Below are 14,286 nucleotides of genomic sequence, written 5' to 3'. Positions count from 1 at the left end.
CTTGGGTGGCAACTGACAACACAGCCCATCCCATCATCACCCCTCCTCCCCTTGCCAAAATAACGTGTCCAATATTTGCATACAAAGTGAGCAATTAGCGTGATGCCTTGAGTTGGTTTAACTAATACACGTATTGGTGTGAGCCCCATTATAGGCGTATTAATTGCAGGCGTGAGAATTTTGACGTTTTAGGATGTGGAGAATTCCGAGCATTAGGCAGCAGCAGGTTTGTTCCCTGATTTTTCTATGACTTTTATAGGAATATCTCCCTTTTTTTTTTTACTTTGCTGATCGAACCTATTGATAGCCTAACTGTAGACCCAGGTGACATTTTATTTATTTATATATTATCACATGACTTGGAAAGGATTTTTTTTAAATTATATTTTTGGAGAGGCAAATGTCAAAGGGCGTCAATTCACTAAACTCTAAGGTAAGGCAAAGTCCCTGCATCTGATATAATTTGCTGCCAAACCAAAACATCCAATTATTGATTAATTGCAATGATTGATGACTGACACGATATTATCATCATTGTGATAAATTGCTAGACATAGGTCACCAAACTATCCTGCACAGACGCACAAAGCTTAGAGGGAACATTATGGCTTCCAAATAGATTTCTGGTACTATGATGCTTGATCTTTAGCTCTCCAATCTAATAATAAAAACTATAAGAGCAAATTTGGACTCACTAAGGTATCACAAGTGCCCACACCTTCCCATAAGCCAACTGACACCTATAGCCTATATGCAGATCTGTTTTAACTCTGCCCAGTTAGAGGGAAAACGTATTAAATGCATTGAGTGATTCCAGCCTAATGTGGTGCGTATAGGCTATTTTTTTTCGTATTTGATATCGGTCCTCATCCACTTCAGTGAGGTGCATGAGGCAGGGAGGAGAGTGGACATGCCTCCCAGTCGTCCTGGGTGGTCGTACGAGAGGGAACACAAATACATGCCAACCAGAGGAGGAGAACAAAAGGGGAAAATGTAGCCCCGCGTCCGAGACCCGTTGGAAGCATTTGTTCCAGTCAAGATTTTGCATTTGTTCAGTCCCGCAATAATGCCTGATTGACGCCCCGGCACAATGTCCTTTAACTTTCTAGGATAAATCCGAGCTTGTTCCTTGTTGTCATGGTTTTGAATGGAGCTGAATAGGATCCAGGCCACTATCTACTGCTCTACGTCTACTGCCGCCAAGTCTATAGTCCAAAGCAATATTATATGTGTGATTTGGGACGTATTAAATTCCTTTTAGTTTTTCACAGTTCAGCAAAGTCACTGACCTGTACGACTAGTCCGTATGGCAAACAAAATGCGCTTAATTCTGCCTTCATTTGTGGCTTTATCCTTAAACAATAAATAAAACTTTATTTACGTACATCCCAAGTCCTGTGGTTGAGAAGGAAATATTATTCAAACGGCTTGTAAGATGAAACGTATACAAGCACCCAAAACACACAACATCTCCTCAGCTGCTCTTCAGAGAGGAGTGAATCCCTTGTGAAGCATTTCTGTGTACACAGGCTACCAGTGGTTGACAAACACCAGCGGATTACAGTACGCAGGTTTGCTGGAGTGGGTAGTTTGCAGAGTGCACTCGATTGGAGAGCAAAAACACTGAAAGGCAAAGAAAAGTCATGTCCAAAGAGCGGGAATTTTCTGTCCACAATGACCTGGCAGCCCCTTAATCTATTTAACACCCGCAGGCTTCAGCCAGAGAGGGTCCTCTGCAGCTCCCAAGAGCTCTCCACTGCCAAATATTTACTCTGTTGTTCAACTCTCCATTTCCAATCTCTTCTCAACCAAATGGAGATTTTCTCACATGGCTCTGGATTTAGCAGCTACAAACTAAAGGACTATGACTAGGAGGTTCTAACATTTTAAAATGGTATGGTCAAATAATGAGCTTAAATTGAAACCCTAACCCTAAAAACAATCTTAAAGCTCATAATTTACCAGTGAACCACATTTCCTGAACTGTTAACTGATTTCAATCTGAATGTTTGTCCTCTAACCAAACACCTGCAATGGCTATTAACAAGCACTATTAACACTCTAATATTTCCTCTACTTTGCTCTTATTTTGACCTATTTTTAAACACTATTTACCATTGAACCACATAAAGAGATAAAACCCTGAACGGCTGTGATTGATTTCAATCTGAGTCATTGTCCACCAACCAAGCAGCCACAATGAGATCGCTGTTACTCCTTGAATATCTCAATGGGTAAAACTAATAGTATGGTGGCTCACTGTAGCATGATGCCTCAGCAGCTGCACCTGCCTCTGGTATCCTCTCCCCTTCTCCCTGTCCTGTAAATACTATTAGCATTATCATGAGGAGGGGGAGAAGGGGTGGGGGGGGGGGGGGGGGGGGGGGTATCTAATGACTTGGCAGCCACATCTCTCTCTCTGCTGTAAACTGAGGTCTTGTGAGGCTCAAGTTGGTTGAGCATGCAGCAGCTGTGGGTTTGCTGCCTGCTGGGAGCATGTCAATATGCAATCACTAAGTCAAGTCAAGTCAACTTTATTCATATGGCACTTAAAAATACAAAACCAGTGTGTGCTTTACAAAATAGAGGGTTACAAATCCACAAAAACAGGGGAAAGGAGAGAGAGCCTGGAACATCAACAACACAGTTAAGATGAAAGGGAAATAAGAGCAAGGGTGAAAGCAAATGAGCAACAGTGTAAAAGAAGACAAAGAAAAACCAATGAACAAAAAAGGTTTTAAGAGGAGTTTTAAAAAAATGTGACTGATTTGGATGATCTGATGCTTTGAGGAGGCAATTCCACAGTCTCAGGACGATTACAGATCCTGTAAGTGTCACTCTTGGTTTGCCAAATCCATTATGGTTTGAATGTGGTTTGTTTGGAAAGTTGTAAGATCATGTATTTTTTTTCAGATTATGTTTACTTGTAAAAAAAACACAAAAAAAACAGATTACAATACTGGTTTAACCAGAGGCAAAGGACAGAGGTAGAAAGAGTAGTGAAATTTTTACCGCCACTTCAATTACATTTAACTCAGGTCACTGTGAGAATACCTGTCTAGAAAATAACTCAAGCAAAAGTAAAAGTATCTCACAAAAATAATGAAATGATCAGTTGCTTTTGAGTTGAATTGTTCCATCCACACCTCTCCCTACCTCCCAAACTCCATCACAAATGTGCTTTGGGATGGAGTTTGGGATTTGGGATTGGGATTGCCCTGAATATTTGGGAATGGTTCCTTTTTAGGTAATATCAACAAAGTTATAACATCAGTTCTGGGAGTTGAGAATGATTATTGTATTTTAAATGCCAGGTGTTACCATACTCACAACTCTTGAGCCTAAAAATAAAACTTCCTCAAATAAAAGTTGGAAGAAATACATAAATACAGTACAGACTGATAAAAGTATAGCTGCTCTAAAATGTATCCAAATGCAGTAGTTTTAACTAGATGCTTTCCACCCCTGGCAAAGGGAGATCCAAATAATAAAATGATTTAACCTAAAGACCTACCCAATTAATGACAGCAATAGACTGAATACAAAAATGTGATTTATTTGTAATTGCAATGATTATGGACATATTGTGTAAGGCAAACAGTTTCCTATATTATATTATACTATGATAGGAATGGCTATTGTGATTTCTGCAAACTATAGTTTCACTATGGCACCAGTGTCACCAATATGCTAACATCTAAGGAAATCTCACTTCATTTAGATATGCGAAGACAGGCTCTTTAGGAGATCTACAATTACTGAAAGTCGATGGTCAGTGATTATACTTTCTGTTGCAACAGAACAATAGCTAATGCAAAGAAAAAGTAACATGACTTCTTTTGACTAATATCTGGGAATACAAAAATTGATGACCTAAAATTACTCAAAAAATACTGTTTCAAAAGTGACAATATCTGCAAAAAAGATTGTGATAAGAACTTTCCAAATATTTTTTCTTTTTTCTTGGTCCTCAAGTACTTGAAGAATTGAAAGATCTGGGAAAAAACATTAGGATATAATCAGTATATAAATCTGCATCAATCTGTAGTTTGAGGCCTAATTCAAGCACGATTTGATTAAAGGTGCTACATGTTGTCCGCTCCAGAACTGTTGCCATCCAAGGTGAAGATGACGTAGAGGCTGTGTGAAGAAATAAGAGCTCTGTGTGAATTAGAACTTAGAGCAAAACAGTTTCACCTTTCCACCTCTTTTGGTCCTTTCCGAAGCTGTTCAAGTGTTTTCCTGAGATCCATTGTGGAAACTGATACCTCCTTGCCATAGACTGGGTCAGTCGCTGTGACTCATGCCACTCTAACTTGAGGACATGTCCTGAAACAAAACAGGTAACCAATAAAAACTGTAGTCCCCCCCCCCTCACTTTGTTCTTTAAAAGTTGACTGTAACAAATTTGGTCTTTTGGAAAGTAATCCCTGAACACTGATCCTCTTACCTAAGACAAAAAAGAGATAAAGACTTTGAACTCTCTGTGCTACAACTGACATGTATGATGCTCTGCTGCCCTCTTCAGGACACTCATTAAGTGACAGAATGACTCGAGATGTTTTTAACCCTTATTCAAGTCGTTCTTACTTTCACCAACAGTCTGGGACAGTAGTTACCGGGGGAGGGAGAATTACATGAAGTCACACCGGGGAGATACATATAGGACGAACACTGTTGGCCAGCTCCATTGTTGCAGTTGGGGATGCAGTGCCTTGCTCAAGGGCACTGACAGTAGCTGCAGAGGGAAGGGAAACTGTTGCTCATTCACTGCCCTGACCCAGGTTTCTCAGCTGAGATTCAAACCGTTCACCTTCCTCCAAGCCCGGGTCTTACGCAGCCACCCGACCTGCACACTGTTTTAGCAGGCAGCGCCATTCACTGAAGTTGCTGATATGCAAACATTCTTCTTCTTCTTCTTGATTAATAATATATTATATACATAGATTATTCACCCCCCTACTCCAACTAATCTTATTTTACAATTTATGCATTTGTGAAGATCCTTAATGTTGGCCACTCTATCAGGAGCTGTATATTTCTTATCCTGCTGCCTACTAAAATATCTTCTTATATGCAAGTACATGGGGGTGAGGGCCTAGAGGTCAATATTAAACCTGGGAAATCTTGGTCATCAGTTTATTAGCTGAGTGAAGACTGGTAGAGCTGGGCGGGACACCAATGACATTTGTCACACTTGCTGCATTGCTTTTTGCATCCAAAATGTCCAGCAGATGGCGCCACTGTATTGCAGAATAACTGGTCTGAGTCTGGTCATGGTCTGCCTTGGCACTGACTCAGTGGCCGACAGTGGCCCACTGTACAGCTCCAAACTGACAGTGGTTCTTTAAGACATGATGCACAGGGCAACTTGGGCAATGGCGATCAAGGAGTTGCTTTAGCTTGTTGTTGCCTTATTCTCAGTGGGATGTCTTGTTGCCAGGAAACGGTTGGATAGATATTTAACACCGTGCCTGATGCTGGAAGCCATTTACATTGCTCAAAAATGTGTGGACGCTTATTCTTAGCCTTATTACCGCTTGTTGTAAGAATCAACTGACCTCATTGTACTTGATCCTCCTTCCAACGATGTAGCTGCTGATTCTGCTAACATGCATCTCGCTTGTCCATTTTCATTTTGCAGCAGTAGGCTACCCCGGATGGATTAGGAAGGCCCTCCGTGCAGGTAATCCCGTCAACCGTCCTCTTCATCGTTAAGCAGAACTGTGAAGAAGTACATCACACATAATGAACCTGTAAACTGAGAACTGCAGGTTACCCAGCTCCTATAGGCCACATCGAAATAAATCACACACAAAAGAGTTTGTCACAATTCCCGCTGACATTACACATCTGACTTTTCCCAGTCTATGTTTATAGGGATATTGAAAGTAAGCCTACTCGGTAATCTAATAACATTGTCTAAAACCCCGTGTGCCCCAAACTGACCAATTGCGGGGAATGTTTCTGTGTTTGTGCAGCAGGGGTCTTAATGGATGAGGAAATTTAATAAAGGTATAATTCAGTTATGACTCAACGATTCCTCACGTCTAGTGTTTACAGTAGTGTAGTCTATATCAGCACCCCATTTGCACTTTTTAACAACAGAAACACAACATAAAAGCGCAGTAAAGGTATGAGCTCTCAGTTTTTCCCAGTGTCCTTGGTCGGACCGGACAAAGAGGGCTCCAAATTAGGGCGGAATGTAATATTTAATACTAATGAATGCCAGGTGCCAGACGAACAGATGTCAAAGTGATGGATGCTTAAAAGTGTCGTAAATATTGTTTCTTTTGTCCCTCTCTCTTGAAACCCAGCCTTGGCCTCTGAAACACGACTACATACGTCGTTAACCTGCGTTCGTCCTCATTAAGGCTGCACTAAAGTTACCGGGCCACTCAACCTTGGAGAAGTGCTAACCTGCAAAAGACTTTAATGGTGTCACCGCCATTTGGACGCTAAAGGTTAGAGTCATCAGCGCTGGTTATTTTAAAGGCGCTCAAGCGACGGCATTTCCCAAAGCAATAGCCAAACGCTCCCTATAGTCTGATCTTATGTGTGTGTGAGGAATATCACACAGTTGGAGACGATGCCAATATGAAATGACAGACTTCCCCATAATCCTCTCTGAAATAAGAAATCATTGCGCGTCCATTTAGGTGACAAGTGCGTTTCCCAAAGCAATACACACACACACAACAGCCCCACGCAGTCTCATCTTATTTGAGTGTGAAGAATATCAATCAGTTGGGGACGTGGCCAGCATGAGATGACAGACTTCCCACCCTCTCTGAAATCAGAAATCACTGCGTGTCCCCATAATAACCTGTTAGTGGTGACTGGGACTTCCCCCGGGCTGTTACTGGGAACAGTAACTGGGAACTGGGGACATTTATCCACCTCTCTCCAACTTGCTCCACGGAGAGTCTAGGGAGCAAGGGGAGCTTTGCATCCATGTATTGCAGATAAGAAAGTCTGCGTTCACAGTACAGCACCACTATATGATGGGGTTTTTTTTTTTTCTGAATGACCACAAAGAGGAATCAGCGGATGGATTACAGCCAAGGCGTCTCAATCCACTTCCAATTACTTGTCTCTTGATATAAGATGTGTTTTGATGTTCAGGCCCATTGATACAAAGCCATGTATGCTATCAAGTTGCAATGAATTTTACGCGGATGGATCTGATTAGAGTTAAGTCTGATAGGAAAAACACATGTGAAGTGCCGGCTCATTGCGTGGAAAATACAGGCTGGTAAATCAAGACAATAATAATAATAACAAGAATAATCATACTAATAATACGAATAATACCATATACTATTATTAGGCTATAATAATTATTCTAACAAGTCGTATAATAATAATAGCCTAATAATAACAATAACAGCAATAATTATTATTATTATAATAATAACTGACCATGTATGATAAAATACTTTTAATAATAAATATAATAGTAAAATGTATAAATGTAGGCCTACCAAGAACGTTGTTGTAGGCTGTGTACAGACAGACACGGTTGACTGTTCCTTGAAATTACAGCTGAGAAACTGCTTGAAATCTTTTTTAAAGTCTGACTTCGACTGATATGTTGTCCCTGTTTTTTTTATTTCTTTATTTTATTTATTTCCCATTTTTTTTACTTGTCTGTTCTCTGTTTTTTTATTTATATATTTTTTAATTATGTATTAGCTATTTGTTTTTTTTAATTAATATTTATTTATTTGTAATTGCTAATTATCCTTAATATAATAATGGACTTCAACCCGTTTACGTGTCTGCATGCAAGTGATGTCCCAATGTCTGCTTTGTAATGCGTCAACGATGCAAATGATGTTAAGAGAGTGTAGGTGTGTTTAGGCCTGTTTTTGTTTTGTGTGTAGATATCCCTACAGCCTGTGCAGGCCTGCTGCAGCCCTGAAGGATATTGGATACAATAAAGTGAACGTTCAAGCAAAACAGATAAAGACAGTAGAGATATTTGGAAACCCAGACTATAGGCTATTTAAAGAAAATAAAGAAACAATAAGACCCGCGCCTTAACATGATCACAGGCGTTTTAGACTGTTATTAAAAGATTATGATGGCTGATGGATTAATGGAGGGGGAATCCACTCCTCCTCATCATCATCATCATCATCATCATCATCATCATCATCATCATCGTCGTCGTCGCCGTCGTCGTTGTCGTCGTCGTCATCATTCGTCTTTACTGGGGAGAAAAGCACGTGACAGGTGCTACAGAGAATATTTAAATGCTGATAAATCAAAACGTTTGACAGCATAACATTTCGATATCTATTCAATAGTCTCTATCGCATTATTTCACTCATGAATAATTTGATTTCACAACTAAATGAGAGACCGATGTCTTCCGTATTCATCACCGATCTCATTTGGAAATAGTTTGGTTCCAGATGAGCATCGAAGTGATGGGCCAATCCACTTTAACCTCCTTTTTTTTGGCAGAATAGAGTTTACTCACTTCTTTAGGCTCAGATGAATCTTTATGAGGTCAAACTGATACAAGTAATGTAATGAGAGTATCTTTTACTAAAGAAAACGATTTTCTGTAAATATTATTCATTTTTGTTTGATTTTTGATTGTTTATATGATAATCACCGACAGGAGGTCACAGTTTAGCATGTCCACCTTTTATTTACCACAACACCATGATTGATACTAAACTCCAAAATGCAATCGTCGATGGTGAGGAATCTGGATGTTTTTGGGGCGAAGAAAACGTTTAATGACTTTGCAGATCTTCCTTGTACTTTTTCGATCAGACTTCATCGAAATCCTGAAGCAATCAGCAGCCCGTTCGTCTGTTTCATATTCTAGGTGGTATAAAGTGGCACACAGTCCCAGACTTACAAACCAAAATGCATAATTGTTTTTGTTTTTTTTCTCAAGAATTAATAGGCTACACTGCATCACATTTCTCTCAAGGTGCTGCAACTGCAGAGAAAAATGTTCCTCATGTCTTCACTTGCTGAAAATGCTGAAAATTGAAAACAAGTGGAAAAAGCAGTCATGAAGAGGATAGTTGAGGTGGGAGTGGTTGTATCACAGCTTATAACTGTAAGTATTTTCACCAGGATGTAAACTAACTGAGCAATGTGTTGCCACCATTCACCGTTTTCTTTCGTCTATTCAAATCGGGACTTCACGGCGTCTTGAATCTAAAAACAAAACAACAAAAAGGAAAACCTATACAGACATTTATCGTTGTATTATTTGGAATTGCATATAAACTCATCTTCTCCCATAAAACACTTGAACTGGATTCTAGACCATATTTGCGTAAACGAATTAAAACTTGGAGGGTGAAAGGCCTAAACATAAGATCAGAGGTGTCCATCTTCAAATCATGTAATTAGTTTCAGGCAGTGATGTGGTGATAAATACAAAGGTGAATGAACTTTGACCTCCAGTCGGTGATCATCATAAGACCATTATAAAGAAAAATCAACTACATTCTCAGAAAACGGTTATGGTTTATGTTTTTCCCTATTTTCATATAACTTCCATCAGTTTCAGCCTACTTCTGGCCTGCTATAAATTTACCTCATAAAGATCCATGTCAGCTTAAAAATGTTGCTGAACTCTATTCCACAAATATAAAGGTGGGTAAGCTGATTTTAGTCGGACTTACTTTCCACTTCATTATGTTATTTGGCTGTATATCCTTTGCCATTCAATGTACCTTTAGGACTCTTAAGGTAGGCTACAGAAATCTTCTAAAAAAGCACCTCAGAAAGCATTTTTGGCCTTCATGCCTCTTTGCTCATCTTGAGTCAATAAGGACTTCCAGCCCGTGAAAACAATGCGAGCCAAACACCGGCACTTTCACAACACAGAGAGAAAGCCTGTGATATAAACAGATTGGCCTACAAGTGCAGACATCCAGGCAGCGCAGCGACAGCAGCATCGCGATCCTGTTGGGACAAGAGCTTAGCTTTGTTTGCTGAACAGATTTTTAAAACAGAAAGAAAAGTAAATTAAAAAAAACCCCTGAGAGTTTCATGTCTGCAAACAGGTAAGATGAATAAGAAAAGGAATGCAGAGGCCTGCGATTATTTTCTAGAGACCGATTTGAAGAAGTTTGATAATTATCATCATCATTATGTTGATGCAAAGCCTCAGTAGAATATAGGCCTAATCAATGCCGTTGGTGCATTTATATTTCGCATCGCCCAATATTTTTTTTACATAAATTGAGGTACGTTATCTTGTTTTCAATCAAGTTTATATATATAGTTATTATTTTAGCCTACATTTGTAAAATGGAATAAAGTTGGAGACGGAACAACTTGCTAAAAAAAGGGAAAATATCACAGCAGTTTTAGACAGAAGAAAGTTGATGTACAAATGTGTTCTGGAGGGGGGCGCCACTGATGCTGCTCAACATGAGAAACCCAATAATGTGTCAGAAAATTATACTATTTTCAAAATGTTCCTCAAGCATTAGATTAGAAAAATGGTATGTAGATTAGCAAAGCACAATGAAACTGTGTGACGCCATCACTGTAGTACACATTTTGCGCATAATATCCAAAGGGCACACACACACACACACACACACACACACACACACACACACACACACACACACACACACACACACACACACACAGTGGTTGTGTGTGAAGCAGACAACTAGCCTCTGTGGCCTGCCTGGCTGCTGAGCACAGCATTAAAATCCACTATACATCTCGCAGGATTTTGATGTTATAGTCAATAAAGCAGATTACCAAAGCAACACCGTATGTTTTGTTCAATGTATATGTTGCGTAGCCGAGTAAATAAGTACGTTAAATACGCTTTTGTCTTGAAATATGATTCCTATTTGCAAATATGGTTACATCACAATCTCGGTTCAAATGCAAAACTTTTATTTGCTGTAGGCCTACCTGAACAAGCAAACGATATAAGCCTCGTGATATTCCTGAAGCCATTATCACACAGGAAGACAAGGCAGCCTGTTTCTGTATCACTTTCCAAGTTCACAGGGAGAGAGAACATGAGCTGAGGCGGAGGGAGCGAGTCGGCCTGCTGCAGAAAGCTCTCAGTCCATCGTTACACAATCTGCCTGACAAGTGATGCGTTGCCTTCACTGGCGGTATGAACAATTCAATTCGACATGGACAATTTTAGGCTTGTGAACTACACAGGCATATGACAGCCATATAGTCTTTAGAAATCATGCGTGCAAGCTTATTAGCATTGTGGCGTTCACGGTCTTCTCAGTTGAGTAAATAGCGAAAAATGTACCTGAATTTGAGTAAAGGTCGCATACAGTAGCCTTTATTCTTATTTATTAAAGAAGATGCGTTCACGGAAATGGAAGTGGATTTAAAATACATTTATACACTGAATACACTGCAAATGTGAAACATCCCATAGACATCCCACAGGAAGCGCAACGTATCCTGAGGGGATAATGATAAGCATATGAGGCTTCTTCAGTCCATCTTAATAGTTCCCACTTTGTTAAATAGGCAATATCAGCGATAAAAGTAAAATATTGTAGTAAAAAAAAACAATATATATATTGTTATCATTATTATATGTTTTATTTGTATTATTATTAATAATAATAACAACAACAACGACGACGACGACAGGATTTAACTATTGATATAATAATAACAATAACAATAACAGTAATAATAATAACAATAATAATAATAATAATAATAATAATAATAATAATAATAATAATAATAATAATAATAATAATAATAATAATGTGTCAATCACTCTGTCAGTCATGATTTGCAAAGTATCGCAATAATTATTCAGAAAGTAATAATCATCTTTTTGCCACTAGATGATAATTTTAAATGAGCTTCAATTTTTTTCAACCAGCGACATAATTAAACATTTTCCAATGATCCCATGAAGTTATTCTCTCATTGACAGAGAAGACTTTGGACGCGTAAACACATAAAAAAGAGGTGACGGCCCCCGCTGCGCAGTCTCAGGTGCCTATAGGGGATCGACATTAGGTTTTATCATTGAAGTGCTTTCCTGCCTCCTCACTGGAAGCAGGAGAGCGTCTTTATCCCGGGTGGCTCAACCTGAACCCTGAAGATCTAGTACTTTGGGGAGACCTTTGATCCCCCACAACTGACCTTTTGTTATTTCAGCCACCGGAAGCACCTCAATGGAAACAAGTTGAGCACGTTTCCCAATGGTAAACATTATCCTTGACGCATTAGTGGGGAGGAGTGGGGGGGTGGAGGGGGCGACCTGGGGGAGAGACCACAACCAGTCATGTAGTGGTAAATGTAAATAAAAAACTGGGTTAACTGACCTCCAGTCGGTGATCACCACAAGGCAAAAAACCCTTAATATAAACAACAATATATATAATTCCCAGAAAATCGTTAATTTAATGTTTTTTCCCCCTTATATGGCCCCATATCTATCTCCATGTAACTTGCATCAGTGTGATAACGGCGTATACGCTCTACGTAATGTACATTTACATCATCGAGATTTATGCCAGCCTAAAAAGGTGAGTAAACTCCATTCCACAAATAAAAAATTTAGGTGGGTTTACCCTCCACGACATCCCTGCCCACATATACAGGGAACACCCATAGCGCTGGAGAGCTGTGCGCGCTGAAACAAATACTGAAGAATACTTTGTGTATTATTGTTTTCCCCTCAGACTCGTTTTGATGCTTAATGCCTATTGATAGTGCAGAGATTTCCATCAATATTCCTAACTAGCAGTGCTGCAGAGGGGGAGTGTTTGGTGTTTACACAGCGTTGATCCCTTTAAATTCTACGGCATGGAGACGAAGGTCACTGTTGTTCCGTGGCCTTTTGCAGTATGACATGGGAAAACCGAAAGCATGTGTCAGGCGGGGGAAAAAGAGTCAAAGCGCTAAGTTATGGTGTGTGTTTGTTTCTCGTGTCGGCAAGCAACAAATCTCTCTTATTACTCGCGAGTGGAGTTTCTATAGAGCGAGTCAATCGATGCAGAAGTAGTCAAGTTAAACATAATCCTCCTTTTATTGTTTCATAATAGCCTATCCGAAGTTCTTAGGCATTTGATTATACTTTAAACACAAAGCTACACATAAATACGTAAAGAGTTTTTTCTTCATATCAGGGTTATAAGAGCGTACTCTTAACGCTTGCTGTGCGTAATTGGCAAAGAATGGCTACGTTTGGCCTATCCGGTGCAAAGCCTATCAATGCAATTCAATTAGACCTACATTTTGACAAGAAAAAGTGAAAATGATGAAATAAAAAAAATACGTAAGGATGAATGTTCGTTATACCCACACCTAAACAGTGGCCTATGAATCAAATAATCAATATTAAATTCTCGTGCGTAATATGCAACATGTTTCTGTATTTTGGGTTTAACTCTGACAGTTATTTCCAAATTCCACGACCAGGTAAATTCTTTCAAAAGGTTTAAGATGTTTGTCTTTTGATGACCTCATTTTGAGCAAAATATCATCCTGTGTATGGTTTATTTTTTGATGTGTATTAAGTATTTCAAGTTTAAGTTATTATATGTTTATAAGTAGGTTAGCAGTCGATTGTTGAAGCGTAATGGACAATCAAAACATACAAACTGGGATTAGCGCTCATTTCTCCAACGCATGGAGATACGATTTATAACCATCACCCTGTCAATTACATTACTGAAAACCAACCATTCCTTTCCTGCCAGCTCCTTAATGATGCCATTCAAATGAATGATAAGCAGGGATGCAGTGGAGAGTGAAGGCGCCTAAACTCATGTTACCCACCTTTCTACTGGCAGAATAGAGTTTACACACATTTTTAGTCTGATATTAATATTTATGACAAATTCACTGTAAAAATCAAACTAAGTAGGATCAAACTAGTACAAGTTACACGAGGTTATTTGGTATTTTAAGGAAAAATACATATTCTGAAAATATTAATGATTTCTGTTTTTATGGGTGATGTTTGCCTTGTGATGTTCACAACCCGGAGCTTTTTTACGCACCTTTTTATTTACGGCCACATCACTGTTGATAAGTGAAGATCTGATCCAGAATCACAATCTTGATATTGCATTATACTCACCCTATCTGTCTCAATAACGCAATTCATGGTGGTATATCCCCGCTTTGGTTTCTGATGGAAGAGAGGAGGAAGGAGGGGGGACTCGGTACGGGACATGTCATGTCAAAGTTCTGGACCAATGGGAAAGCTGCTCTGCGCTATCTGGAAATTCTATTGGCGAACCGAGCCAATCAGAGGGGCAGAAGTCTTGGAAGTCCAGC

General features: G+C 39.3%; 1 long non-coding RNA gene across 1 annotated transcript; it reads right to left on the bottom strand.

Annotated features, from left to right (window-relative positions):
- Positions 1–2,549: 2,549 nt before the first annotated feature.
- LOC139661288 (uncharacterized) lies at positions 2,550–14,170 on the bottom strand. The gene is made up of 4 exons (XR_011696586.1): positions 14,007–14,170; positions 12,142–12,259; positions 5,562–5,724; positions 2,550–4,140 (listed from the first exon to the last, which is right to left on the bottom strand). It is a non-coding gene; the product is annotated as an uncharacterized lncRNA (long non-coding RNA).
- Between the last annotated feature and the right edge of the window lie 116 nt (positions 14,171–14,286).

Source organism: Centroberyx affinis, unplaced genomic scaffold, assembly GCF_046629955.1.
Source record: "Centroberyx affinis isolate AG114_WGS23_722 - 3 ecotype Tasmania unplaced genomic scaffold, CSIRO-AGI_Caff_v1 ptg000205l_1, whole genome shotgun sequence".
NCBI classification, from domain to species: domain Eukaryota; kingdom Metazoa; phylum Chordata; class Actinopteri; order Beryciformes; family Berycidae; genus Centroberyx; species Centroberyx affinis.
Note: the sequence above shows the minus strand (reverse complement) of the source record. Positions and strands in the feature narration are given on the sequence as shown.